General features: G+C 39.2%; 1 protein-coding gene across 1 annotated transcript in view; it reads left to right on the top strand.

Annotated features, from left to right (window-relative positions):
• The first annotated feature begins 2141 nt into the window (after positions 1–2141).
• The window catches only part of CRACR2A (calcium release activated channel regulator 2A), a 165952-nt gene continuing 142030 nt past the window's right edge, over positions 2142–26063 (top strand). The window contains exons 1-4 of the mRNA XM_041735815.1: positions 2142–2164; positions 18318–18396; positions 23528–23681; positions 25882–26040. The gene's annotated coding sequence lies outside the window, so the exon portion shown is untranslated. The remainder of the gene's footprint in view (positions 2165–18317; positions 18397–23527; positions 23682–25881; positions 26041–26063) is intronic.

Raw genomic sequence — 26063 nt, 5'->3', positions numbered from 1 at the left:
GAGAGAGAGAAAGTGCAAGTAGGCAGGGGGAGGAGCAGAAGGGGAGGCAGAGAGAGAGGGAGACAGAGAATCTGAAGCAGACTCCACACTCAGCGTTTAGCATTGAGCCTAACACGGGCTCCATCTCATGACCCTGAGATCAGGACCTGAGCTAAAACAAGAGTTGAAGGCTTAACTGACTGTGGCACCCAGATGCCCCCGTTCTGTTGTTTTAATGACAGTGTTAGCCTCCTACCTTCATCTCCCCTGATATCTTAACAAGTGAGTCGTCTTTTTTTATTCCATTTCCCACCTCTCTGTTCCTGCTGATATATATGTGAACCACTTCTCTCCCTTTTGCCTTCTGCTTCTAATGTAGGACATCTGGCCTCAGCAGTTGTTCTGTATGCCCGGCACCAGCGACCCAAATCGTCTCAGGGACAACCCTCAGAGTAAGAGCTGGTACAGATTGGCATGTTTGTCAGCCTTCTTGAAATCCTCTGACATTCTGCCTGGTGCTGCACTGTTCCTCCATGGGGTATTATTTAAGATTCTGTGTAAAGAGTGGAATGAACAGTGATCGGACAGATCTTAAAGCAGCATGGGCACACACCACATGTTTGCCTGCCACGGTACCAGTGGTGGTGACCAGGCCACCTGGTACTTAAGACACGAGGCAGAAACACCCACCCGCAGGGACCATGTGCTGTGCAAAGGCCATCCTCATTTTCTGAGCTCCAGAACAGACTGACTGCTGAGCAAATCATCCCTTGGCACCTCGTCAGGGGCCAGATCGTTCCTTCATGAGCCAGACATAATTCTGGCTACACAAGGCACCAAAAGGCAGAAGAGTTCATTTTCTGCTTATGGCCTCCCCGGGACCACCAAACTCTACAGCCTCAGACTGGATGGGGCCTAAAGGCCATTCATAAAACCATCCATATTTTTGTGATCATCCAGAACATTTTCCTCAAATAGCTTCAGGATCTTTCCAAGATAGAGCCACTGAGTCTATGCCTCCATTACTTACATGCCCTGAGTCGTGAGAAGGTTAATACAGCCTGTCAGGAGATGAATTAAAATCTTCATGAGGCTTCAATCTCCCTCATGACTTGACCCAACTTATATTTATAGAAACATCTGCTACTGCTCCCCAACACATATTGCGCATTTTAACAAAATGATACTATTTTTCTCTCAAATACACCTTGTGCTTTCCCATTTCTAAAAACCGCTACTTCCGGGCACATATCCTTCCCTATACTTAAATTTTCCATATTCCTTCAGCTCTGCGGCTCAAAGTTATACCCATTCCTAATGCCTGATTTCAGTAGCTCTCTGTAAAGACTCTCCTGTATGTTCCAGCTAAAATGCTTCTCCCCTTGGGGCACCTGGGGAGTTTGCCTTTGGCTTGGGTCATAATCTCAGGGTCCTGGGACCCAGCCCCAGTCAGGCTGGGTGGGGGGGGGGGGGTCTCTGCACAGCAGGGAGCCTGCTTCTCCCTCTCCCCCCTGCCCCTCCCCTACACTCATGATCTCTCTCACGGTCTCTATCTCTCTCAAATAAATAAATAAAATCTTTTAAAAAATAAAATAAAATACTTCTCCCCTTGTTCAAAACTCTGATAGCTCAGTTTGTATCTCTGTTATCACATGTTACCTAATAGTTTAGTTTTTTGAGTACATACCTTATCTACCTCTTGCTTTAATTAGACTGTGAACTATCTAAGGGCAGGTCATTCTTTGCTATCTCTGTATCCCCCATAGCATCTAAAACAGCCCTTTGCACCTGATAGGAGCTCAATAAACATCTGTTGGAAAATGAATAAGAATCAAGAAATGAGTAGTTAAGGAAACATAAAATGAGCGGTTAAGGCATTTTCAAGCCCTGAAAATCTCAGCTGGTGGCTGGGTCCAGAGTAAAAGAGAAAGGCAAGAGCAGGAAATGTGCTGGTTTGATCTCTCTTTGGAGGCAGCCAGCTGCAGCCCCGAAGAAATACTTTCCTTAAAAAAAAACAAAAACAAAAACAAAACCAGCAAACAAAGTTGGCAGAGGAAATGATGATGTCAACCTTCTCTTCCTTCACAGATGTGTCACTCAAGTAAAACTCCAGATCTCAGACACTGATGTGCTACATCTTCACCTTTCATCGTTCACCTAGGTTTTCTGGACACACTCATTTCTGGTAAATAAACATCACACGTGTTTTAAAAGCTTGTAGGTATTCTTGATAGGGCAGACAGTATCATCCAACATATGTGTATATTATGCACATTTCAGTTCTTTTTTATTTTTTATAGGCAAGAATTGATTTTTGTTACATTTAAAATACCTATGGAGGGATCCCTGGGTGGCGCAGCGGTTTAGCGCCTGTCTTTGGCCGAGGGCGCGATCCTGGAGACCCGGGATCGAATCCCACATCGGGCTCCCGGTGCATGGAGCCTGCTTCTCCCTCTGCCTGTGTCTCTGCCTCTCTCTCTCTCTCTGTGTGACTATCATAAATAAATAAAAATTAAAAAAAATACCTATGGACTATGACTGGTATCAGAAGTATCTCTACATTGTGATACTGATAAGTGTTGAGCAGATGGCTGGAAGCTGGCACACTATTCCAGAGATGCTGGAGGCAGCATCTTAGTCCATGGGGGCAATGGGCAGGAGGGAAGGACAGGACCTGAATAAGACCAGCTCTAGCTAGGGCCATAATGCAGTCTGGAGAGGACAGGGAGTTTGTGTCACAGTGAGATGATGTTGTCTACACAGATAAGGGGCTTCTCAGTCTGGGCTTTGATCTTCCAAAGGTCATGTCTCTATTGCTGAATCAGTACTGAGCATCAGATTTCCTTTTGTTATAAACTTATTGAGGTTTAATTTACAGACCTTAAAATTCATTCATTATGGGGATCCCTGGGTGGCTCAGTAGTTTAGTGCCTGCCTTCGGCCCAGGGCATGATCCTGGAGTTCCAGGATCGAGTCCCGCATCAGGCTCCCTGCATGAAGCCTGCTTCTCCCTCTGCCTGTGTCTCTGCCTCTCTCTCTCTCTCTCTCTGTGTGTCTCATGAATAAATAAATAAATAAAATCTTTTAAAAAAATTCATTCATTATGAGTATACAATTTAGTTATTTTAATAAGTTTATAGAGTTTTACAACCATCACAATCCAGTTTTAGAACATTGTTAGCATCCTAAAAACTATTGAGTTTACATGCAGTCAATAATGATTCCAATACCCTGCCTCAGGTATCCACTGCCCTATTTTCTGTCTCGATAATTTGCCTTTCCAGGACATTTTCTATAAAATGACTCATAACATATGTAGTCTGGCTTATTTAAGCATGATTTTTTTTAGGTTCATCCATGTTGTTACATGTACTGGTATTTCATGCCTTTTTTAATGCTGAATATTGTTCCATTGTATGGATATACGATATTGGGTTTAACCATTTACCAACTGATAGACATTGGGATTATTTCCAGGTTGGGGCCATTATGAACAATACTTCCAGGAACATCTACTTCTGTCTTTGTGTGGACATGTCTTCATTTCTCTTGGATAGATTCCTTAGAGTGAAATTGCTGGGTAAGCTTATGTTTAATTAATTAATTAATTAATTTATTTATTTGTTTTAAGATTTTATTTTTAAGAAATCTCTACACCCAATGTGCACTTGAACACACAACCCCCAAATCAAGAGTCACATGCCCTACTGACTGAGCCAACCAGGCACCCCAGCTTATATTTAATTTAAAGAAACAACCAGACAGGGTTTCAAAGTATTTTTATTATTGCCAGAAATATATGAGGGTTCCTACTTTTTCATACCCTTAGCAATACCATCTTCTTGAATAAAGCAGTCTAGTGAGTCTATGGTGGCATCACATTAGGATTTTAATTTACATTCCCTGATGACTAATGATGTTGAGCACCTTTTCATGTGTTTATTAGCTCTTTATGTTTTCCTTGCTTATTCAAGTCTTTTACCTATTCTGAAATCAGGTTGTTTGTCTCTTATGGAGTTATAAAAGTTCTTTTCATATTCTGGATAGAAGTCCTTTATCAGATATATATTTTAATAAATATTCTATCCTATTCTATGACTAGACTTTCTACTTTGTTGAAGTTTCTTGAAGCACAAAGATTTTTAATTTTAGTAAAGTGCAATTTGTCCATTTTTTTACAGTTTCTGTTTGGGAGCCATGAAGACTTTCACAAGATTTCTCAAAGATTTTTCATCTACATTTTCTTTGAAAAGTCTCATAGTTTTAGCCCTTATACTTAGGACTATGATGCATTTTTTTCCCTCCAAGTTTTTATTTAAATTCAAGTGTAGTATTGGTTTCAGGAGTAGAATTTACTGATTCACCACTTACATATAATACCCAATGCTCATCAGAACAAGTGTCCTCCTTAATACTCAACACTCATTTACCCCATACACCACCCACCTCCCCTCCAGCAATCCTCAGTTTGTTCTCTATTGTTAAGAGTCTCTTATGGTTTGCCTCTCTCTCTGTTTTTATCTTATTTTATTTTTACTTCCTTTCCCCTATGTTCATCTGTTTTATTTCTTAAATTCTACATAGTGAATTCATATATGAAATGAAATGAGTGAAATCATATGGTATTTTTCTTTTCCTGGCTTATTTTGCTTAGCATATCTAAGTTATTTTGCATAGTACACTCTAGCCCCATCCACGTCATTGCAAATGGCAAGATTTCATTCTTTTTGATGGCTGAGTAATATTTCATTACATATATGTATATATATGTATATTTATATGCACACACATATACACAATGGAATATTATAATGGGATGTACACAATGGAATATCATAATGGAATATATATAATATATATATATATACATATATATATATATATATATATATATATATATATATACTATACTGCATCTTCTTTATCCATTCATCAATTGATGGATACTTGGACTCTTTCCACAGCTTTGCTATTATTGATAATGCTGCTATAAATATCTGGGTGCATGTACCCCTTTGAATCAGTATTTTGGTATCCTTTGGGTAAATACCTAGTAGTGCAATTGCTGGGTCATAGGGTAGTTCTATTTTTAACTTTTTGAGGAACCTCCATATTATTTTCTGGAGTAGCTGCACCAGTTTGCATTCCCACTGGTGCATGAGGATTTCTTTTTGACTATGATGCATTTTGAATTAATTTTTGTATATGATGTGAGAGAATGATCCAAGTTCATGTTTTTGCATATGGCTATCCCCTATCCTAGCCTATTGTTGCAAAGATGACCATATCTCCACTGAATTATCTTATTACTCTAGTTGAAATCAATGGACTATAAATTTAAGGTTTTATTTCTGGGCTCTCAATTCTGGTCCAATAACCTATATGTTCATCTTTTTTTAAAGATTTTATTCATTTATTCATGAGAGACACAAATAGAGAGGCAGAGACACAGGCAGAGGGAGAAGCAGGCTCCCTCTGGGGAGCCCGATGTGGGACTCGATCCCAGGACCCTGGGATCATGCCCTGAGCCGAAGGCAGACATTCAACCTCTGAGCCACCCAGGCATCCCTCTATATGTCCATCTTAATGTCAATACCACATTGCCTTGATTACTGAAATGTCTAATAAGTTTTGTAATCATGTAGTGTAACTTCTTTCACTTTTTTCTTCTTTTACAAAATTGTCTTGGTTACCCTAGGCCTTTTGTACTTCCCTGAAAATTTAGATTCAACATGTCATATCTACCAAAAAGCCTGACAAGATTTTAATAAGTCCATTCTATGAATCAATTTAGATAGAATGACATCATAACAACGAGTCTTCCAAACCATGGACATTTCATCCTCATTTATTAATATTTTACTTCAGATTTAATTTCTTCTTCTTTTTCTAGTTTCCTAAGGTTATTGATTTTAGATCATTCTCTTTTTGTAATATATGCATTCAATGCTATAATTTCCCTGCAAGCACTGCTGTTACTGCATTCCACACATTTGAATAAACTATATTTCATTTTAATTTAGTTCAAAATATTTTTAAATTTCTCTTTTCTTTCTTTCATTTAGAAATGTATTGTTTACTCTCCAAAGATTTTGAGATTTTCCAGCCATGTTTCTGGTATTGATTTTTAGTTTAATTTCATTGTGGTGAGAACATACTTTGTATAATTTCTATTTTAAATTTGTTAAGGTTTGTTTAAAGGTTTAAAATGTTATCTATCTTGCTGAATATTCCATGTGAATTTGAGAAGAATGTGTATTCTACACTTGGTGGATAAAGTATCCTTGGTGGATAAAGGATAAATGTCAATTAGATCCAGTTGATTAATTGTGCTATTCAGTTCAGCTATATCCTATTTTTGTGTCTGCTGAACCCATCATTTACTGAAAGAGGAGTTTGAAGTTTCTAGTTACAATAGTGGATCTATCTCTCTTTGCAGTTCTATCAGTTTTTGCCTCACTTATTTTGATACTCTGTTGTTAGGTGTATACATGTTAAGGATTGTGTCTTCTAGGGGAATTGACCCCTTTCTTACTATATAATGTTCTTTTTTAAATCACTAATAATTTATCTTGTTTTAAATATATTTTGTATGACAGTAACATAACTAATAGAGCTTTCTTTTGATTTGAAAATTATATCTCTCTTACCTCACCTCTTTAACTTATCTGTGTTTTCATATTTATTTTATTAAAGATTGTATTTATTTATTCATGAGAGACACAGAGAGAGGCAGAGACATAGGCAGAGGGAGAAGCAGGCTCCTCACAGGGAGCCCAGTGCGGCACTTGATCCCAGACAGGGATCACTCCCTGAGCTGAAGGCCAATTCTCAAACACTGAACCACCTAGGCGTCCTGTGTGTCTTCATATTTAAAATGGGTTTCTTATAGACAGTTAGGTCTTATGTTTTTATCCATTGTGGCAATCTCTTGTCTTTTATTTCTGTATTTCATATTCACACTTTAAGTGAATATCTACCACATTTATAACTGTCTTATATTTGTTGCGCTTGTTTTTTTTTTTTTAATTATCTTCTTTTAATGCCTTCTCTTGGTTCTTATTGAGAATTTTATAATAGTCCATTTCCCTCCTGTCTGAACATCAGTTATACTTTTAAAAAAATATTTTATTTACTTATTTGACAGAGAGAAAAAATGAGCCAAGAGGAAAGGCAGAAGGAGAGAGAGAAGTAGATTCTTTCCTGAGCAGGGAGCCCAACACAGGATTCACTCAAGGGACCCTGTGATCATGACCTGAGCCAAAGGCAGACGCTTAACAGATTGAGCCACTTGGGTGCCCCCAATTATACTTACTTTTAAAATATTTTAGTGCTTAGCCTAAAGTTTACAATATATATTTACAACTAATCTAAATCTACTTTCAAATAGTTCTACATTTACTATTCTCAATTCCTCCCTTCTATCCTTTACAATGTTGCTGTCATTCACTTGGCCAAATGCTGTAATCACCCTGTATATCATAACTATTATTACTTTGAACAAATAGCTTCTATTAGATCAATTAAGAATAACAAAAGTAAGAGGTTTAATTTTATTATTTTTAAAATTTTAATTATTAATTTTCTTTAATATTTCACTTATTTCTTCTCTGATATTCTTCCTTTGATTACATAGATCCAAGTTTCTAAACTATGTCATTTTCCTTCTCTCTGAAGAGTTTCTTTTAAAACATTTCCTAGGGCTTCCTGGGTGGCTAATTTAGCTGGTCATCCAATTCTTGGTTTTGGCTCAGGTCGTGATCTCAGGGTCAGGGGATCAAGGCACATGTGATGCTCCCCCACTGTGCAGGGAGTCCACACTTCTCCCACTTCTTCTGACTCTCCCCCTGCTCATGGACTCTCTATCTTTGTCTCTAAAATAAATGGATAAATCCTAAAAATTAAATAAAATAAAAAACTTCCTGCACGGCAGACCTACTAGTAATAAAATCTGTCAGTTTTTATCTGAGAAAGTATTTATTTCTCTTTCACCTTTGAAAGAAAACTTTGTTGGACATAGAATTCTAGGTTGGTGGGTTTTTTTTCTTTCAACTGTTAAAATATTTTACTCTACTCTCTTGTTTACATGGTGTGTAATGAGAAGTCCAATCCAGTTTTCATTCTTGTGCTTCTATAGGTAAGATGTCCTTCCTCTACCCTGCCCCCTAACTTCTTTGAAGACTTCCTTTGCCTTTGGTTTTCTGAAGTTTATTTTTATTTTTTTAAAGATTTCATTTATTTATGAGAGAGAGAGAGAGCACACCCCACATGAAGCGGGGAGGGGCAAAGGGAGAGAAAGGAAACAGGCTCCACACTGAGCAGGGAGTTCCACTCAGGGCTGGATCCCAGGACCTGGAGATCATGACCTGAGCCAAAGGCATGTGCTTACCCAACTGAACCACTCAGGTGTCCCTGGCTTTCTGAAGTTTAAATTTGAGATGCCTTGGTAGAGATAATTTGGTATTTATCCTGTTTGGTATTCCCTGAGTTTCCTGCAGCTTGATGTCTGTCATTAATATTGGAAAATTCTCAGCCATTATTACTCAATTTCTCCTGCTCCTTTCCATCTTCCTTCTCCTTCTGGTATTCCCACTAGACATATGTTATACTCTTTATAATTGTCCCACAGTTATCAGATATTCTCTTCCTTTGTTTTCATTTTTTTCTCTTTGCATTTCAGTCTGAAAAGTTTCTATTGTCCTAGCTTCGTTTTCACTGATTCTTTCCTCAGCCGTGTCCAGTGTACCGGTGAGCTCATCAAGGGCATTCTTCATTTGTGTTACAGGATATTTTATTTATAGTATTCCTTTTGATCCATTCTTAGAATTTCTATTTCTCTGTTCACATTCTTGCACACTGCCCACTTTTTCATTAGAGCCCTTAACATTTTAGTCATAGTTATTTTACATTCCATACCTCAGAATTCCAAAATCTATGTCACATTTATGTTTGCTTCTGATGCTTGCTCTGTCTCTTCAGGCTGTTTCTACTTACTCTTTAGCATGCCTTATAATTTTTTGGTTGAAAGCAGACATAATGTATTAGGCAATAGGAACTGAGGTAAACAGGCCTTTTGTGTGAGGCTTCATGTCAATCTGGGTAGGAGCGAGGCTATATGTAGTGTTTACTGTGCCTGCAGTCCCCAGGAGCTTCAGTTACCTCCTCTATCCTTGTGTTTTTCAGCTCTCTCCATTGTAATCTGCTGTTATGATACTGGAGCCCTGTGATGTGCTGATGAAGTGTTCAGGAGAGAAGATTTCTATAATCTTATGATTCAATCTTGATTTTTCAGTGTGCCTGAGTCTCTGGGCTATGACCTTCAGAAGTTTTTTTCTGTCTTCTTTTGTATCCTTTAGGTGAAACAGGAAGTTTATAGGGAGCTGGAGTTGTCTTTCCCCAGGTAGATTTTCTGGTAAAGTTGGTCTTTGCAGAGTAGATCTTTGTTATGAAGAACACTCTACCTATATGTAAAAATGGTTACTTTCTCTTCACTTCTGCTCGAAACATGTGGAAGTTTTTGTCAGATCCTCACCTTAAGGGATCCCTGGGTGGCGCAGCGGTTTAGCGCTTGCCTTTGGCTCAGGGCGCGATCCTGGAGACCCGGGATCGAATCCCACATCGGGCTCCCGGTGCATGGAGCCTGCTTCTCCCTCTGCCTGTGTCTCTGCCTCTCTCTCTCTCTCTGTGACTCTCATAAATAAATAAAAATTAAAAAAAAAAAAAAGATCCTCACCTTGAGATTTTGGTGGTGTTCCTGAAAATAAAGCTAATGTAAATGTGGGGCTTTCCTGAAAATACAGCTGCAGGAACTTATCACTCTCAGGTAAATCCATACTCAGCCTCTAGCAATTCATCAAAATTATCATTTAAGTATTCCTACCATTTTATGGCTATAGTGGCTTCCCTTTAGGTAAACTGTTTGAGGCTGTGATTCTCTGTATGGACCTGTCTCTCCAGATATCAGGAGATATTAGAAAAGTCACTTATTTTTGGTTTGTTCAGCTTTTATCCTGTTGAAGGGATGGACATGAGGAATTCAAGTTTTTTACATGTCATAGCTGAAACTAGAGTTCCACCCACCATCTTTTACTTTTAATCTCCTTGCTTCTTTGAATCAAAGTTACTTTTCTTATAGACAGCAAAGAATTTGGTCTTGCCCTTTTTATTCAGTCTGACAATCAGTGCCTTCTGAGTGGAGTGTTTACTCCCAATTCTGTACTCACTTTCAATGTCTCGGGGTTTTTCCCACTCCCAATTCTGTACTCACTTTCAATGTCTCGGGGTTTTTCCCACATCACCAAGCCCTCAGACATCAGCTGTGTGTCCTACCATTCAACTGGATTCTGACACTAGCTACGCAGAGGCAGCATCAGTCCTACAAGACTGCCCCCCCACTCCTCCATCCCCCTCACCCCCGCCCCCCACCATTTCAGATCTCAACTGCAAGCTTTGGTTTTTATCTGTACTTCAGACTTGCTGCATATAAATCAGAGGTTCTCCTGACCCCCTTCTTGGGTTTGATTAATTTGCTAAAGTGGCTTACAGAACTCGGAAACCAGTTTACCCACTAGGTTAGCAGTTTATTACAAAGAATATTAAAGGATATAAATCAAGAGCCAGGTAAAGAGAAATATAGAGTTAAGTCCCCCACAGAGTAACTTCTGTCCTCATGGGGTTTGAGGCTTGACATGATGACATGTGGAAGCATTCTGGTTCACCAACCTGGAAGATCCCCAAACCCCATCCTTTTGAGTTTTTATGGAGGCGTCATTACATGGATATGATTGACTAAATCATGGGCCATTGGTGATTCAATCTTCAGCCCCTTTCCCCTCCCTGGAAATCAGGGACATAAAATTCCAGCCCTCTAATCCTGGTTGGTTACCCTGGCAACCAGATCCCCTATTTTTAGGGGATTTCAAAAGTCAACTCATTTACAGAAACTTAGTGGTGGTGGAAAGGGGCATGTTATGAATAACAAGACATCCAATTCACTTTTATGGCTCTGAAGCATTTTCAGGAATTGAGGACAAAAGATCACAAAAAAGGTGTCACCGTTGCTCTCATCACTTAGGAAATTCCAAAAATCTTGGGATCTGTGAGCTGAAAACCATGGACAAAGACAAAATATATATTTCCTATTATAAATCACAATATCATAGCAGATTATTCATATTTAGTAAATTACTGATCGGGTTGGATTTACATCTGCTATTTTGCTATTTGCCTCCTATTCTCATTTAAAAAAATTCTATCCTCTTCCCTTACTTCCTTGTTTTGAATAAATTGAATAAATTTTTTTATTGTATTGAATAGATATTGAATAAATATTTTTAGTGTGTCATTTTAATTCTTCTGGGTTTTCTTTTTCCTTTTTGCTATATATTTTTTCGCTATTTTCTCAGTGCTTGTACTAGGTATTACAATATGCATTTCAACTTATGACAATCTAATTCAGAATAATAATAATAATAATTAATTCTAGAAACTTCTGCAAAGGCAGAAATTTTTTTTTCTCTTCCAGGTTCTTTGGCTGATCTGATAATTAAATTAATTTAAGATGGATTAATAGCAGAAAAACAAATTTCTTATGTATAGGAGCCCTATAAAAATATGAGACCCAAAAAGCAGCCAGGTAATTGAAGCTTATAGAATCTGGGTGGTTCTTGATTTCAGCTCAGGTCATAATCTCAAGGTTGTGAGACTGAGGCCAAAGTTGGATTCCATGCTCAGAGGAGAGTTGGCCTGGGGTTCTCTCTCACTCTCTGCCCCTCCCACTGCTCTCTCTCTCTGTCTGTCTTTCAAATAAATAAATAAAATCTTTATTTAAAAAAAAAGGCAAAAAAAAAAAAAAAGGGCAGCCCCGGTGGTGCAGCAGTTTAGCAGCCCAGGGCGTGATCCTGGAGACCCAGGATTGAGTTCCACGTCAGGCTCCCTGCATGGAGCCTGCTTCTCCCTCTGCCTGTGTCTCTGCCTCTCTGTCTCTCTGTCTCTATGAATAAATAAATAAAATCTTTAAAAAAATTAAAATTAAAAAATTAAAAAATAAAATGCTTGTAGACCATCCTGAGCCAAAGAAAGGTATAGGAGTCTGGGGATAGAAAGAGAAGATTGACCATTTACAGGAAAGTGAGAGATGTTTGAAAAGCAAATGTTGCCCTGTTATGAAGGTAAATTTCTTAGGTAAAAAAGGTATTTCTAGCAATAGCTCTTTTCCTAGAGAAGAAGGGGTATAGGACCTCTTTCTAAGGCAGTTGAGCAGGAGGTAAAGAGCTTTTCTTAATCTGCAGTTTCTTAAAAGTAACCAACCTAAGATAATCCTGATGACAAAGAGGCATATTTTGGGAGTGACAAATTCTCCTCCCCTGTAGTACTGCCTTTGAAACTTCAAATAAGAAGTTTCACAGTCCAGGGACGACTGGGTGGCTCAGCAGTTGAGAGTCTGCCTTCGGCTCAGGACGTGATCCTGGAGTCTGGAATCGAGTCCAACATTGGACTCCCTGAGGGAAGCCCGCTTCTCCCTCTGCCCCCCCCCTCTCTCTCCATCTCTCATGAATAAATAAGTAAAAAATTAAAATCTTAAAAAAAAAGAAGTTTCACAGTCCAGAAATTAAGCTGACAAATCTCCTTGAACCAGTCTCAGTCTCGAGAATAGATGAGTTCAGTTAGAGTAGTCTAATTTTGGGAAGTCTTGCCAGTGGGCTCCCAAAGTTAGGTCTCTATTGTGTAAGCAAAACAATCAAGTAAACTAAAGAAAAACAAAAGTTAATGGTAAAAGCAAATTATAAACCTAGTGTCTGAGTCCTGAAAACTGCCAATTGAGAATATTTCTAAATGTCAGGTTTAGAAAGCATCTTCAGATGGAATGAGGACAGGTAGGGACAATCTGACCAGTTTTCCTGGTTTGCAGTTTGAATGTTTCTGACGATGTCATCAGATGTGCTGGTAAACTTTCTGTATGGTCCATTCAGCAACAGGCATGAACACCATTGTCTACATGTGAGCTATTGTGGCAATTTTTCTGATATTTATAACAAATCGTCTAGCTTCAGTTTGCAGGAATTCAGGGGGAAGGGCAGTTTTAGTTCTTAGTGATCCCAAGTCAAAGAATGGGAAAAAATTGGAAATATTAGTTGAAAGACTTGTAGCCAGATATTTGAGGAGACTAGAAGAATTCAAGATCTAGTCCAGCTTACAAGTAAATAACAAAACCTCAAAGGCAATGGCCAGTAATGGAATCTAATATCCACAAAAGTATGCTACTGAAACATAATTTTTTTCTCTAAAATCACTTTAATTGTTATCAAAGATAGCCAAATTAAGACTAATTTGTTTGCAAAATACGTCTAGTTTTCAAAAACTTGGCCTGATTATTTACATAAGTGAAGCAAGAGGAGTGGTTGACCACATCGGCTCTTTTAAATCTGCTTTGCTGCAACTTTTCATAAAGAATCTCAGACTGAATTTTTATTTATTTAATTTGTGAGCAAGCAAGTGAGAGAGAGAGAGCTTCCACATGAGGGGAGAGAGGGCAGAGGAAGAGGGGGAGAGTGAATCTCAAGCAGACTCTACCTCCAGCAGGGAACCTGACATAGGGCTCAATCTCATGACCCTGAGATCAGGACCTGAGCTGAAATTAAGAGTCCAACGCTTAACTGACTGGGCCACCCAGGCGCCCCTTAGATTAAACTTTTAATAGCTTCTCCTGGCTAGAAAGCCAAGCTAAAGGGCTTACCATCAAACTTTGCCTGCAATACCTATAGATCTGGGTAAATTCCTCTCTTTGAGGTCCCAAGACTCTGAGGTGCCTGCATCTGCCAGAAAGTGACCTTCCTTATACCTATTTAGATAGGAAGCCTGTAAGCAAGGTAACAGGCTATTTTCCTAAGGGGCTTAATTTGCTCATAATGGCAGCCTTAGTTCCTTAACACTATCTAGCTTATCTGATTCTATGCACATCTCTCTCAAATATGACATTCCAGCCAAAGCCTTGGTAATATAACAGATATTTCCAATTTTGTCCTGTTACAAGAAGAACAGATTCTTTTTTAAAAAATGATTTTATTTATTTATTCATGAGAGACACAGAGAGAGGAAGAGACATAGGCAGAGGGAGAAGCAGACTCCCTGTAGGGAGCCCAATGTGGGACTCGATCCCCAGACTCCAGGATCACACCCAGAGCCAAAGGCAGACGCCCAACCACTGAGGCACCCAGGGGTCCCAGGAAAATAGATTCTTATACAATTTTTGCATGTAAACTATATTACCATGAAAATACGAACACTTACTCACTAGGAGTTTCCAAATTGTGAAGGGATCAGGTAGGGAGAAAATGTAATTCCTTCATCTTTTACAGTTTACCAAGTTATTGCTCTAAAATATAGGTAGGTTAAGAAAAATTTTTCCTTAAATCTGGAAGAACAAAATAGTTTCAAACAAAAGGTCATAAAAGTTATAATCATCCTCATCAGTTTATTCAGTTCCATGTTATTAATTCTTGTTTTTCTTGAATCCAGTGTTTCCACTAGTTCTGGAAGTCCTTACCCATTCGGTTTTATGATCATAAGTGTTCTGTAGTTTTTAGAGTATAGATCCTTTACCTCTTTGGTTAGGTTTATTTCTAGGTATCTTATGGTTTTGGGTGCAGTTGTAAATGGGATTGATTCCTTAATTTCTCTTTCTTCAGGCTCATTGTTAGTGTATAGAAATGCCACTGATTTCTGTGCATTGATTTTGTATCCCACCACGCTGCCGAATTATGTATGAGTTCTAGCAATCTTGGGGTGGTCTTTTGGGTTTTGTTTTTCTTTTCTTTTCTTTTTTTAAGATTTTATTTATTTATTCATGAAGGACACAGAAAGAGAAGGAGGCAGAGATACAGGCAGAGGGAGAAACAGGCACCATGCAAGGAGCCTGATGTGGGACTCAATCCCCACATTCTGGAATCACACCCTGAGGTGAAGGCAGATGCCCAACTGCTGAGCCGCCCAGGCGTACCTCTTTAGGATTTTCTACATACAATATCATGTCATCTGCAAAGAGGGAGAGTTTGACTTCTACTTTGCCAATTTGAATGCCTTTTATTTCTTTTCGTTGTCTGATTGCTGAGGCTAAGACTTCTAGTACTATGTTGAATAACAGTGATGAGAATGGACATCCCTGTCATGTTCCTGATCTTAGGGGAAAGGCTCTCAGTTTTTCCCCATTGAGAATGATATTTACTGTGGGCTTCATAAATGGCTTTTACGATATTGAGAAATGTTCCTTCTATCCCTACACATTGAAGAGTTTTCATCAGGAGTGGATGCTGTATTTTGTCAAATGCTTTCTCTGCATCTATTGAGAGGATGATACGGTTCTTGTCTTTTCTCTTATTGATGTGATCTATCACATTGATTGTTTTATGCATGTTGAACCACCCTTGCATCCTGGGGATAAATCCCATTTGGTCGTAGTGAATAATCCTCTTAATGTACTGTTGGATCCTATTGGCAAGTTTCTTGATCAGAAACCTCTGCTTGCCAGAGTCTTTTCCATGAATTCACTTGAAGATGGAACACTTTTGCGGGAATGCTTTAGCAAAAGCACCAGAGTAAAACAATAACTGTAAATGACAAAAGACTTACAAGGCTAAAGTTCTGATGAGAGTTCATTATAATACAATTAGCAAAGAAATTTTATTATTTCTGTGACACACAAATTTTAAGATAATGGCAGAATTTCAATATTATACCAGGACATACTAGAATTTTAGGAATTTCATTCAGTTCTAGAATGCTTTTACCTCTATACAAATACAACATAAAAGAGGCTTACTGTTACTTCTTATTTGACAATACTTCTCATGTAATTTAACATATTATTATTTTTTTTAAAAGATTATTTATTTATTTATTCATGAGAGACACAGAAAGTGAAGCAGAGACACAGGCAGAGGGAGAAGCAGGCTCCATGCAGGGAGCCTGGCGTGGGACTTGATCCCGGGTCTCCAGAATCATGCCCTGGGCTGAAGATGGTGCTAAACTGCAGAGCCACCCAGGCTGCCCTAATTTAACATATTAAATAAGAATTAGTATAGTATCTTCCTTTTTATAAGGAGAGAGAACAAACCTTTTGAGATGTTCTAGGGACCCTCTGGAAAATTCCACAGTTGGTTCAAGTTCAAAAAGATTTCATTTACAATTTGATTTAGGAAAATTTGTCACAAATATCAAAAGGTTTGGACACTTGACTAATAAGGATCACAGATCATTATGAAACAATACTTAGTTAACTATTTAACCAAAGAGACAATAAAAGATTTCAAAGGCAAACACAGAGAGTTACATAGTTGTGAGCAAACTTAGCTCTTCCAATATTGAGAAGTTTTTGTTTTCTTGGGAAATCAAAGGCTTGATTAAGACAACATGAAACACAAGGAATTATTTTGATAAAACGCAAAATCTTTTCTTCCTAGGCCGATGACTCAAAAGGTAAAGAGAAACTTTTCATAATCTCTTACAGGGAGCAGGCCAATAGTCCAAGAAAACTGTCTGTTTAGCAGATGAGAGAAAATCAAGTTTCAGTTTTACATAAGTACACTACTAATCTTAAAGCTGAATTTTATACCATTCTAATACATGCATTCAATCCCAGCCCACCTGACCACACAAGGTCAGACTCTCTCTTCAACTCTCCCTAACTTTCTACTAATTTGTCCTTGTTTCTTTCCTTTCCCATCAGATATTTCACTTTTGGACCAAATTACTTTGTTGTCCCTCATGTCTCCATTTCTCATATTTTTTTCTAACCAAGAAACCATATTTGACTTTCCTTGCATACAGAATTTTTCCCTTATGTTTTCTGAATGTTTCATTACATATATTTAATAGAATTTTTAACCCTGGGAAACCTTAATTTCTAGTGAAAACCAAGAAATAGGAAATTGTCAACTGTCAAACCAATATTCTCTATGTTGGCAGATTTGTGAATTCATTTCATTATTTTTAGAAGCATGTGCCCTTTTTAGTATCATAGTCTTTCAATGTGGTACAAGACATGTTTACAAATAGTCCTGAATATCTTTAGTTTCTCTGCAATAGGAAGCCAAAAGATTAGCCTATATTCAGTAATGTTTTACTATTTAATCTCATTTGGAATGCTCTAGCTATTCAATACTTTTTTATTATTTAACTTAACTTTGCATAACTCTAAAGTTTCAAGTTACCAAAAGGATTTTGGAAGCTATTTTCAAGTACAAATACCGCAAAATGTAACAATTGCTAAAAAGCTCACCTCGAACTCTTACCCCGCTTGTATCTATCTCTGCTCCCAACAATTATGTTTAAGCTACTCATAAAAACCTCATGAGACATTTGACCAAGCCAACCTTCATCCCAAATTATTTTTCTTGCTGACAGATTTTGTGAGATGGCAAGAATAGTAGACTTAAGGAGATTTAGTTGTGTTATAGTCAATTTTGATAACTCTAAAGACATGTATATTTTAATTAAACCAATGAACTTCAACTAGCTTTAATAGTGAATATTTTTCCAGATCATGTGAACCTGAAAGGCCTTTGGGTCAGTTTCTGTTATATTTCTGAGAACTTTAGGAATACTCAATTTATAAGCACTTAATTTTAAGCCAATTAAATAAATAGAACTTTGATAAATTAACTTGGCAGTACCATCTTGAGGCAGAAAAATATCACACATCTGGGACACCTGGGTGGCTCAGTGGTTGAGCATCTGCCTTTGGCTCCAGTCATGTTCCTGGGGTCCTGGGATTGAGTTCCCGCATTGAGCTCCCCATAGGGAGCCTGCTTCTCCCTCTGCCTATGTCTGCCTCTCTCTGTGTCTCTCATGAATAAACAAATAAATAAAATCTTTAAAAAAATAATATCACACAACTGTTATATGCATTTACAGACACACATAAACATACAGACTGACAGAGAGACCTTATAGCCATTGTTTTACATTTTTAGCCATGAGTCAGGTGCAAAATGATCCAAAACTAACCAGTTTATAAAAGAACAGTTGAATCCAAAATTTACTTCAGCAGTTGGGATAAGTTAAATTTGCCTGCTCACCTGGCTAAAGTATTTTACTCATAGCTGTAGAGAGGACATTTAAGATATTTCGTGAGTCCAATTTCCAACTCTGTCCCTTTTCCCTCTCCTGATGAGAAACTTCTCCCTTAAAACTTTGATTTCAAAGAATGGCTCTTAAGTCCTAGAGAAGATGGAGGTAGAAAATTTACATTACAAAGGCAAGTTTTCTTTTGAGGTATTAATCAGAATTTGAGAGTCATTACTATTATTATTTAAATTTTTCCTTCTTTTTCTTAAGTGCAGGACAACGCTGTTTCCATTGACCTGATCTTTTACAACACTCACAAGCGTTTTGAGATGAATAGGAGAGTTCTTGGAATTGGTAAGGATAAGTGAGCTTTGCGTTGCTTCTAGAGCTACATTTTTGGTTTTGTAGAGATTTGCAAGACAATGTGTTGTTTCTAGCTCCTCAAAGTGCTAAATTGCAGCTTGAATATCAATTACCCACCCATCCAACCAAACTTGCTTCTTTATGTTAGGTAGATTTCCAACTAAGATGGAAATCAAAAGATTCCTATGTTCTAAAACTCCAGAGTGTAGTGCAGAATGCCTTTTTAAATATCTGTATAAATCGTTCAGCAAAAGCCGTCAAATGCTCTCATTCTTTCTGAGTGCACAATTCAATCTTGGACCAATTCACCTTAGTGGGGGGAAGACTTAAATATTGCTCTTATCAGTCCCTGAACATTGGCCTCCAGCTGAACCATTTCCTGATCATTTGTACAAGGACCTGGGAAAAATTCTAGTTACCTATTTGGTGTGTGTTAGGAGGCATTCCCCAGTGGACTGTCTGGCTTGTCTGATAACTATAGTATTATCAGGGGTGAGAAGAACACTCTTTAACAGCTCATTGAGGTCTTTGTTAGTGGGGTTGTGAATGGCCAGTAATCTTTTCAACTTGTCTAAACTTAGCACGATCCTCTGAAAGAGGAGGTAGAAGGGCTTCATGACTTAGAGTATCCACTGCTGTCCAGGGGACAGGAATTCTTAGTAAGGGGAGAGGAGGTTGTCCAGGATACATCTACATAGGACATTGCCTGCTATTTGCAGAGCCAGATTCCAGAGTCCTAGAAAGCAGGAGTTATAAGAGACAGAGCAGTGAGCGCTATTGTCCGTCTCAGGTGCTTTTGCTAAATTAATTTCCTGGTTTTAGTATTTATGTGGGTAACCTGTCTACCCCAGGCCTGGAGATCAGACCAGAATGCTCTCTGTAAATCTTGCAAAGAATGGGAAGTCAAACCAACCATTTGGCTGGTGAAGGGATTTTCTGGGAAAGCTGGTGGAAGTGAGAGCGTCTAAGGGAATTTGCTGGATTTTGAGAGAGAAGGTTTAGATCAAGGGCCCAGAGATTCAAAAGATCTTCTGGAGAGTCAGGGTCAGAGAGTTGGAGATGAGGAGAAGGGAAAATCATGGTAGATGCGGATTTTAATTTTTGTTTTAAGTCTAATTTCTATTCTTCCATCTTATTAAGAGAGTTCCTAGGGCTTGCCATTATACTATACCCAATTTTAGCTTGATCTTTTCATAGGTACCAGTAAGCCAGTTGTTTAGGATGAGAGCTCTCTTTAAACAAACTGCTTTTCTGGGCACCTGGGCGGCTCAGTCGGTTAAGCGTCTACCTTTGGCACAGGTCATGATCCCAGGGTCCTGGGATCAAATCCCACATCGAACTCCTTGTTTGGCGGGGAGACTACTTCTCCCTTCTCCCTCTGCCCCTTCCCCCCTGCTCCCCCTGCTTATGCTTGCTCTTTCTCTTTCTCTCTGCCAAATAAATAAATAAAATCTTTTAAAAATTAATTAATTAATTAAAAATGTTTTTCTTTTAAATATAGCCACTTCAAAGGATCCACCATTGGGCCATTGGCGAATAAGATCTTACAGCAACTCAAACCAATAAGCCTTTTTATGGCTTAATCATGAGTACAAGAGATGTCCCTGAAAGACAGTGCAAAGATATAGCCCTCCCAAGTTCCACAATGTTCACTCTCAGAATTAGCCTAAGAAAGATCTAGCCAATGGGACGCCTGGGTGGCTTAGCAATTGGGCGTCCACCTTCGGCTCAGGGTGTGATCCCAGAATCCGAGATTGAGTTCCACATTGGGCTCCTTGCAGGGAGCCTGCTTCTCCTTTTGCATGTGTCTCTGCCTCTCTCTCTGTGTCTCTCATGAATAAATAAATAAAATCTTGAAAGAAAGAAAGAAAGAAAGAAAGAAAGAAAGAAAGAAAGAAAGAAAGAAAGAAAGAAAGAAAGAAAGAAAGAAAAAGAAAGAAAGAAAGAAAGAAAGAAAGAAAGAAAGAAAGAAAGAAAGAAAGAAAGATCTATCCAAAAATGGGATGCAAACCACATTTCTGTCTGGCCAAATGAGTAAAATGCTATCTCCAGTTTCCCATGAGACTAGTGGGCAATGAGGGTGAGACAACAATAGGCCCAGATGTCTTGGGACCTCTTGGGACAAATTCTCCTGAGAGCTGACACAGTGGACAAAGAAAATACTGCTGAAGGGATCCAACCTATTTGACCATCCTCCAAATTCATGTCAGTACGTGCATCTTCTGGTTGGTGGAGGCAAGAGAGAATATCCTCAGAGGTCATAAAGCCAAGCTCACAAGACATAGGACAGGATGAGAGGAAAATATCATCTTTTTTCCCCCCATATGCACATTAACAGCTGTAGCCAATCCTTGGGTTTCTCAACGTCAAATTAATGCCCAAGAGGGATGTGCTGCTGGGTTGGGATTGTGATGCTATATCTCATCGCATAGAAATTTTCTTGAGGTTGATGGGTGACCTAGTGTCAGTCTAACCTATTTTGTGACCAACTTATCCTGACTTGGGAGCCTAGCATTAGGTGGCCAGAGCTCTAACAGTGCTGATCTGCGCCACCACACACTTTCCTTTCTGAGATCCCCATTAGCGATAGCCTTTACCTCCTGAGTACATTCACTCACAGCAAAGTTTATCTAAACATATGGCTGGTCTGGTCTGGTAAGAACTGTGGGGGAACACAGGGCTAGCTGAGGACAAGGCATGAGCCTGGGGCAGCACATTGACAAGTCCTTGAAACAGGCAGAGGCACATTCCTCTACTGACTCAATTGCCTCAATGTTAATACTTTGCTAAAGGCAAAAGGCAATTCTAGCCCGACCCTTATGACCTTAAGAGTCTACTTTAACATATAAAAACTCCTTTAGAAATTTCCCTTTATCTCTAAACCTCCAAGATACGTGTTGACAATCATCCTTGGCACATGGCCCACTGACATACATCTGAAGGGTCTCACGATTCAGGTTTTATTAGATGGTGACCTTTTCCCAATGAAAGCCAGCCCCCTCGAGGTCCTGGAAACCTTGCTTCCAAAATTCCTTAGAGAGTATGCTATCCTTAAACCCCTCCCAACTCCCAGGTATATAATCAACCACTACCCACAGGCCTGGGACAGCTGCTCTTCCTGCCCACCAGTCCTATCCCTGTGCTTTAACAAAACCATTTTGCACCAAAGACATCTCAAGAATTATTTCTTGGTCATCGGCTCCGGACCTCACCTATGATCCCAAAACTTTACCAAGAACCATGAACTTACTCATCAGTGTGTGAGGCTGGTTGTGAACAACAGGCTATGGATCTATGCCTGGCTTCCTTATGACAAACTACACCAGACACAGAGACAAAGGAAAATGATGACCATCTCTAGGACAAAAGGGATCAACAGAAACTAAGGGTATTCATAACAAATCTTTACCCGAGTTGCTATACCCAAGGAATAGTTTTTTTTTTAAAGATTTTATATATTTATTCATGAGAGACACAGAGAGAGAAAGGCAGAGATACAGGCAGAGGGAGAAGCAGGTTCCATGCAGGGAGCCGCTGTGGGACTCAATTCCGGCTCTCCAGGGTCAAGCCCTGGGCTGAAGGTGGAGCTAAACCGCTGATCCTCCCAGGCTGCCCTCAAGGAATAGTTCATGCACATATTCTTTCCTGCCAATTTAGATTTACAAAAATTAAAGGACTCTCACCACTCTCACTTCCATCAGACCCTGCAGGCAGGGATTCAGGAGACTGACATGGTAAGAATTCTTACCTTCTGCTGGCTTTGGTCAGAGGCCCCAGGGATCTCTCAGCAGCAACAGTCCCAGAACCAGCAGTAACAGTCCCAGAATCAGCAGTGCCTAGCTAGTCAAGGTTCCTTTCTAGTTGTCAACTGCAGGGAGAAACTTTCCCTTCTAGATTCTTTGCCTGTTCTAAAAATTAAATTGATGTAAGACAGAGTAACAAAAGAAAAATAAACAGATTTCATATGTATGAAAGTCCCATAAAAATAGGAGCCCCAAAGGGCAGCCAGGTGATTGAGGCTTATGGAATATCCTGAGTTAGGAAAGGTGTACGGGTCTGAGAACACAAAGAAGATAAAGACAAGGGAGGAGGAGCTATTTGGAAAACAGGTTGTCCAGTTACACAGATGAGCTTCTTAGGTAAAAAGGTATCTTTGATAATAGCTCTCTTCTGGTACAGGCCTCCTTTCCAGTGCAAATTTAGGCAGTTGAGGGGGAGGTAAAGAGCTTTTCCTGATTCTACAGTTTCTTAAAAATAATCAACCTAAAATAATCCTCATAGCAGAGAGGCATATTTTTGGGGTGACAAATTCTGCCCCCCTGAAGTTTCAATCTATCTTCTTTTCCTCTCCCCTCCTTTGTTCCATTATTATCATATCTACTTCTACATACATTATATACTTAACGATAACGGTGCTATAAGTTTTGCTTATACAACTTCTTTCTTTTTAAAGAAGTTAGGAGAAGGAATAAGAAAATACATTTATAGAGTCCTTTATATTTACCTACATATTTATCATCTCTGGATCATCATTCTTACTGTGGATTTGAGTATCATCTGGCTTCTCTTCCTTTCTGACTAAAGAATTTCCCTTAGCATTTCTTACAAGGTATGTCAGCTAGCAATGCATCCTCTTGATATTTCGTTATCTGGGACTGTCTTTTTTTCATCTTCACTTATGAAGGATGGTTTTGCTGGATATAGAACTTTTGGTTGACAGAATTTTCCAGCACTTTGGAACATGTCATTCCATTGCTTTGTGTTATCCTTTGTTTCAGGAGTGATTCATTTGTATAATTTCTATCTTTTTATTAAGATTGTTTTCATTCGTTGTTGTCATACTTTTGTTAAATTTTTGAATATTTTTTTTAGTTCCTTAAACGTATTTATAATAGCTGCCTTAAAGGTTTAGTCTGATAAGCCTGACATCTTAGGACAGGCAAACACAGAGATAGTTTCTACTGACTTTTTTTTCCCTGAATATGGTCACACTTTCTTGTTGCTTCCACTGTGTTACAATTTCTTTGTTGAAAACTGAATATTTTACATAGTATTGAAAAAAGATTTCAACCATTTCCATTTTGACTTCAAACTTTCTAATTGATTCATTTTTTCTTTCCAGCTTATCTCTTAACTAAGGCAAGAGACCCTGTGGGCAAACATCCCCCTTGTGGGAATGGAGACTACCCTGTGAAGCCATAATGACTACTCTGAGTGGCAAAACCCTGTAGGACCCACCCCAAGACAATGGTCAACCCAACCTTCACTGCCCGCTTGTAAGTACCCACCAACTCATGTCTCAAGTTTCCTTATAAAACCTGGATGTATTATTGGCACTTTGGAGACAGTCTTTGCAACACTAGTCTCTGCTATTTTCCCAGTGTCTCATTGAAATAAATTCCTTTCTTCTTTCCCCACCACTCATCTCTCTGCCTTTGGATTTTGTCAGCAGTGAGTGATTTTGAACCCTAGACGTTGAGTACTCTTGCACCCTGCACGCCCTGGCTTCAGTATATTTTAGTAACTAGGTATTGGAGCTCTCCTCCCCCTCAGTGTTGTTTTGTGTGTTTGTTTAATAACTAGTCTGGGCTAAATCCATGAACTCTGCCTCCCCTGCAATGTGCATCCACGAATGTCTCTGCTGTTTTGTTTTCTTGCTTTTCGTTCTGTAGCCTAGTTTCCTATAGTCACCTTTGTGTCTGTCTAGATTAGTGTTCAGCCAAAGATTGCCCAGAGGTTGTCCTCAAATACCCTGAGCCAGTAAGGCCTCCACTCTTTGCTAATAGATCTGTGAGTAAGCTGGAGAGCACATGCAGAAGTCAAACTTTTATTCCTCCAAGTTTGCCCAGGCTTTTATTTTTCATTGAGCCCTTTATATTCCCTGTATATGCAGCAGGCTCCATGGGCCAGGGATGTGTGAGTGGCTTGGGCTGCTCCTGTCTCTGCAGCACATACATATAGCCCTGGTCAACCTAGGACAGGCAGAGAGTTTGTCAGTTTCCCCATGGCTGCTTCTCCTCCCTAAATTTCCTTTTAGATTCCTATGTAGACACCAGTCCATTGTTTGCAGTTTCAGGCTAGCAGAGCTGCTGGCCCTCTCTGTCCACTGGCTTTGAGATCACAAACTGATACTGCTCCACACTGAGACCACTCCAGCAGTGACAAAAATCTGCTGGTTTTTACAAGCTGGCCTGAATGAAACAACAGAACTGCAGGGAGAACGGAATAGCTCCAGGCAAGAACATTATAGAGTCTTGCTGACCATACTCAAAATTCAGTAATTTTCATGAACACACACTTCTTGGTTTGTTGCCTATCTCCAGTCAATTTCCATGGTGCTGAAATGGTTGTCTTTGACAGTTTTGACCAAGCATTATAATTGCTTTTTGGTTTGTCAGACTCTTCAGAGTCTCATGCCAGAAGTTTCTCTCTGAACATGAGGTTTTTATAGTGTCTTTCCCAAGCCGGGGAGGTGATGTGCAAGAAAGGTAAGAGCTCTGGGCTGACAGCTTTCCAGTCTGGACTCTGCCACTTACTAGCTCTCACCTTTTGCAGTTTCCCTAGCAGAAAAGCAATGGGACTTGGACAGGGTGGTTTCCACAGATCCTTCCTTTTTGAAAATGTTAAGTTTCTAATAGAATTTCCCTAGTAAATTTACACAGTGGATCTAAAAAGATTAATTGAGGGGATCCCTGGGTGGCTCAGTGGTTTGGCACCTGCCTTTGACCCAGGGTGCGATCCTGGAGTCCTGGGATCGAGTCCCACGTTGGGCTCCCGGTATGGAGCCTGCTTCTCCCTCTGCCTGTGTCTCTGCCTCTCTCTCTCTCTCTCTCTCTCTCTCTCTCATGAATAAATAAATAAATAAATAAATAAATAATCTTTAAAAAATAAAAAGATTAATTGATTTCATCCTTTCTATGATCCTGATGTCATTTTTTTTTCTGATGTCATTTTTAAAAAGATTTTATTTATTTGAGAGAGAGAGATGTACACATGGTGAGGGGAAGAGCAAAGGGAGAGGGAGGGAGAAACAGTCTCAAGCAGACTCCTCACTGAATGTGGAGCCCAATACAGGGCTAAATCCCACCACCCTGAGATCATGATCTGATCCAAAACCAAGAGTCAGATGTTTAACAGACTGAGCTACCTGGGCCCCCATCCTGATGCCATTTTTGTCTAAAATTTTATCTTCAAGGAAGTTTATAAGTATGTGCTCTTTCTAAAAGAGGTAATGGTCCTTTGACTCCAGTAGAAAAGAAAGGCTATTGATTTTTTTTCTCTTTCCTTCTTTTCCTTGTCTTGTCTTCTCTGTCCCTCCCTCTTTCCCTCCTCCCCACTAATATACTCTTCTATCCTGACATGGGGCCCTGACATCATATCAGGCACTGTGCTAAGGGCTTCTCACACAAATTATGTCATTTACTTCTCACAATCCAACCTTCTCAGGTGGGTCCTGTTTGTAACTATGTTTTACAGGTAAGGAAACTGAAGATCAGAAGTCCCTGGCTGGCTCAAAGCTGAAGAGTTAGCTTCTACCTCTCAATCCCCACCCATTTCACAACACCAGCTGCAAGGGTAAACTGGATCTAAGGTGGCTGGCGATGTGATCATGTCTCTAAGAGAAGTAGCTGGGAGGTAAGGGAAGAACTATGAGCAAT

This window comes from Vulpes lagopus, chromosome 21 (genome assembly GCF_018345385.1).
Source record: "Vulpes lagopus strain Blue_001 chromosome 21, ASM1834538v1, whole genome shotgun sequence".
Lineage (NCBI taxonomy): Eukaryota > Metazoa > Chordata > Mammalia > Carnivora > Canidae > Vulpes > Vulpes lagopus.
This window is presented reverse-complemented; position numbering and strand designations above follow the sequence as displayed.